Source organism: Lissotriton vulgaris, chromosome 2_1 (assembly GCF_964263255.1).
Source record: "Lissotriton vulgaris chromosome 2_1, aLisVul1.2, whole genome shotgun sequence".
NCBI lineage: Eukaryota > Metazoa > Chordata > Amphibia > Caudata > Salamandridae > Lissotriton > Lissotriton vulgaris.
Genome location: NC_141687.1, coordinates 1,936,329,257 through 1,936,334,310, shown reverse-complemented (window position 1 = coordinate 1,936,334,310; position 5,054 = coordinate 1,936,329,257).

Here is a 5,054-nt window from a genome sequence, read left to right as displayed (position 1 = left end):
TGCTCAAGAAAAAATCCAATGCATCACAATAGAAAGACAAGATGGGCGCAAGAACATTCCAGAGGCACTCTCGCCACAGCCACAAAACCAGAAAGGAACATCAGCTATGACAAGTGGAAACAAGGCTAGATCAAACCTCAGCTTACAAAGGCTCTCCAACATCTCTTTTGAGTACTGATGAAGAAGATGGGTTAGCGCTGATGGAATCTACCAAAGTGCGGGTTAGCTGCTGTAAGGAAGACCACGGTTAAAAGGATCACCCAATCACTTTCATCATAGACAGTGGTGCTTTGATTAATATCATGCCAGTGGAAAAGTTTACCAGCCCGTCTCCAGTTCCTCACCTCACTTTATCAGGCAGGAAGATATACACCTGGACCATATCTAAACCGCTGCACACAATGTGACACAACAGACATTGGTGCAAGCCACCATTCATGTACTTCACTAATTGCCTGTTTGCTCAGTTTTGCCACCCCTGCTGACATGGGATTGATCTCCTTCAACTACAGCCTCCTTGTTCTGTCTGGGTTCATAAGCTGATTCCCATCATTGTTCCATGGCATGGGAAAACTCAAGAAAATGAAAGTACAGCTTCATATCAATAAGGACATTTGCCTAGTTGCTTTCCACCTGCAAGATGGAGAAGGAACTTGAAGCACTTTTAAAGCATGATCACACTGAATGCTCTAAGGTCCTACGCCATGGGTTTCGCCCTTAGTAGTAGTGCCAAAAAGGACAATAGTGGCTCAGTGTGCTTCTGCGTTGATATGCGCCAAGCAAACAAAGCCAAACAGAGCCATTGAGAAGGTTTCTGTTTTTTTCAAAGGGCGGCCCTCACATAACAGAAATGATCATGCAATTGAATGGAGCCAAGTTATTTTCCCATCGTGACTTGAATAAAGGATACCATTCAACTCGGACTAGAGGAAAAATACAGGTACAATACTATAACTCATGGTGGTTTATTCAAATATAAGGGACTGAGCTTTAGAGTATCTTCAGATGCTGTAATATTTTAAGATGTTACACATGCTTGAAATTACAGTGAAGATATGCTTGTTTTTGGGAAAATACAACAAGAATACAACATAGATCTCAACTAAGTGTGCTAGTTACCTATTGATGCAGGTCTCCTTCTGAATGCTGTATATTGTGAGTTTCCCAAAACCAAGCTCAAACCTTTTGGGCACATATTCCCAGATAAAGGAATAACTCCAGGCCCTGACAGCATGAATACACTGTCATCCACTTGCCCCCTCCCCAGGATGTCACTATGCTGCTATCCTTTTTTTAGGCATGGCCAGTTATTGCTCAAGATGCAGTCACAACTTTGCTAAAGTGAGTGCCCTAATAAGAGACTTGAAAAAGCGGAATGTACCATTCCAATGGTTTCGGAATGTGACAAGAGTTTCAACCCAAAATTACATACTTAAATACCAGTTGATGCAAACCCTGTTGGGCGAGGAGCAATTCTTGCTCAACACAGTGGCCATCTGAATGCTCAGAAACACATTGTGGCCTATTCCAGCCAGAGTCTGTCTGAGACAGAACGTGACTACTCTCAGCCGGAGAAGGATAGTCTGGCTGTGGTGTCGGCCTATGAACATTTTGCTGTATTCCTCTAAGGAAAATGATTTTATGTTGTCACAGACGACCAGGGGTTAGTAACAATTTTTGGAAACCTGAAGGCCAAGATGCCCCTCTCACATTGAGAGATAGGTGTTAGGACTTCAAGAAATTGACTATGAGATTGTACATTATCCAGGGAAAGATAAAAAAAACACCAGATCACTTTTCACAAGTGCTGCTGCATCATCAAAGTTCAACATCCAAGATACCTGAAGCGTATTTCGAATTCACTGTGAGATCCAGTATATAAGAGGCTGTATCAGTGAAATAGATAATTTCTACCACCAACAGTGATAAAGGCATGATTGTCTCAAAGAAATTATTACTATGCAATCACTGAAAATTTATTATTGTTTCAGAAGCGGTCGCTCCTCACGCTCCCTGGTCTCCTCTGGTATCGTTGGGCTGCGCTCACATTGCTTTGCGCTTTACAGAACTACTGCCTCATTCAATTGAATAGTGCTTTAATCCTGACTTATACATTGCTCGTTTTTCCAGTCCTAATTTGTATTGTATTGTATTGCTCATTTGTGCATTGCTCGCTTGTGCAGGTTAGACCATAATTTGTAGTGCTCGTTTGTGCAGTTATTATCGTAGTGCTCGCATCACAGATTCGAATACTATTGTTAGTGCCTGATTGTGCCGGTGCCACTGCCCACAGCGTAATCCAACTTTGTGCCCCAACTTGTTTCGGTTTTGCTTTTGCTGCCATCTTGTTGTTGTTGTGCCTCGGAGCCCGTCCTCTCCACCCCGCTTCCGCCTCCCAGCTGCTCCTCCCTCCAACTGACTGCTAAAGGCTCGCCCCGTCCTCAGAAGCGCTGTGACCGTCCTGACGCTTTCAGAAGCGGTCGCTCCCCACGCTCCCTGGTCTCCTCTGGTATTGTTGGGCTGCGCTCACATTGCTTTGCGCTTTACAGAACTACTGCCTGCTTCAATTGAATAGCGCTTTAATCCTGATTTATACATTGCTCATTTTTCCAGTCCTAATTTGTATTGTATTGTATTGCTCATCTGTGCATTGCTCGCTTGTGCAGGTTAGACCATAATTTGTAGTCTTCGTTTGTGCAGTTATTATCATAGCGCTCGCATCACAGATTCAAATACTATTGTTAGTGCCTGATTGTGCCGGTGTCACTACCCACAGCGTAATCCAACTTTGTGCCCCGACCTGTTTCGGGTTTGCTTTTGCTGCCTTCTTGTTGTTGTTGTGCCTCGGAGCCCGTCCTCTCCACCCCGCTCCCGCCTCCCAGCTGCTCCTCCCTCGCTCCGCCCCCCTCCACTATCCACTTATGTCAGATGCATTTGCGCGCATCGTTCAAGCGCAGCAGACGCACCCTATGCGCGCTGAAGGGGCGCCAAAGGTAAGCCCGTCCGTGCCCGGACCGCACCCAGCGCCAGACCCCCTGGTCCCCGCACAATCCACTCCACCCGCATAACGTACGACACCGCAACCCTCTCTGCACTCAACACAGGACGTCTCCCAGACTGCTACCAAGCCGCCCCAGGACACACCCATGGACCCTTCACCTGCCACTCCTGCAAGCCAGACTGCATCAGGACCCACACCAAATCCACAAACGCCAAACAGAACTCCGACACTAACCACCTGAAGTGCATCCTGCTCAACACCCGCTCAGTCCACAAACACGCCACTGAACTATGGAACTTACTAGACACGTCATCGCCGGACGTCGCCTTTCTCACAGAAACCTGGATGAACGCCTCATCAGCGCCCGACATCGCCATAGCCATCCCAGACGGCTACAAGATCATCCGAAAGGACCGCATCAACCAAACAGGAGGAGGAATCGCCATCGTTCATAATAACACCATCGGCATCACGACCAGTTCCGATGACAACCTCACAACCGCCGAACACCTTCACTTCCATATTCACACCGACCCTAAGACCACACTCAGAGGCACCCTCATCTATAGACCACCCGGACCCCGCACACAATTCAGTGAAGACATCACTAACTTTATCAGCCCTCACGCCCTCCCCTCCGAGGACTACATCGTACTGGGAGACCTCAACTTCCACCTGGAAAAGAACAACGACAGCAACACCACCACCCTTCTGGACAACCTCGCCAATCTCGGACTCAAACAACTTGTTGACACCCCCACCCACTTCGCCGGCACACGCTCGACCCAATCTTCACCTCCAGCAAGAACATCTCCTTTAATCACTCCACAGCCCTCCATTGGACGGACCACAGCTGCGTTCACTTCAACTAAAAAAAGACTATGACCCACAACCACCCACAACCAATTCCCCGGAGAAACTGGAATAAAATTACCACCGACCAGCTCTTCACATCGCTTCACCAAAACCCTCCTGCAAAATCATCGGACCCAAACCAAGCAGCCACTAACCTCACACAATGGATCACACACAGCGCTGACGAATTAGCACCCTTGAAAAACCATCAAATCAAGCATGGCAGCAAAAAAGCCCCCTGGTTTGATGACGACCTTAAGAAATCCAAGAAGAGGCTAGCAAGCAAACATGGCGGATGGAGTTTGCTAGAGCTCCGGTGCTGCTGGGGGAGGAAAGATCCTGCAGCCCACGCCGAGGGGCAATTTTCGCCTGAAAACGGCTGCATCCTAAAGTTAATAACCACCGCCTGCTCCGCTGAAAATCCTGAATATCTGGCGGCAGGGGCTCCGGAGATACACCGTGGCTGATTTTGGGGCCTGGCGTCACGCTGCAGACCGAGGCCTCGAGTGACGGAAGTGCCCGGAAAGCGGGGACCAGGGGGTGGTGGTACGCCGGAACCTCCAGGACAGGAGGCGGACCCCCGCGACAGAGACCCTGCCTCCGCGACTGCCGAGGGGTGCGGACGGTGCCTTAAGAACCCTGGTGCCAGGAAGGGGGACGGAGACTGAGGACGGTCCTGCGCTGTGGGTTGGGGCTCTGGAGCACAGGTGCTGGGGACCGGCTGCTCCAGCCGCCGGTAGTGACTGCCTACGAGGGTGCCCCCGCCTGGCCTGCTACATACCCGCGAAGACCGAAGGTGAGGAGCCAGAGGGAGCGAGGAGGGGACCCCTGAGGCCTTGCGCTGGGCGGAGAGCCGGGGTCTTGAGTATTGTTGCTGCCCTGCATTTCGGAGAGGGCGGACTGAGACAGACAGAGACCCATGGGCTAGGGGCCGGACCCTGCTGCGGCGCCCCGACTGCTCGGCTGAGGAGCGGCAGAGCTGAGGTGGTGCAGGGCCTACCCCCACGCGGTGGGCCGGAGACTGGGGCGCCTGCGAAACCTGAGGTGCTACGGATGACAACCCCGAAGCGCCACTACTGATGCACCACCGACCAACCCTCTTATGTCTACCCTTCGCTTATACATAACTAGGAATCCAAGCGTGGAGGCGCCCAATTGCTCCTACTGCCGACCTTGGACCACCGGACGCAGATTGGTA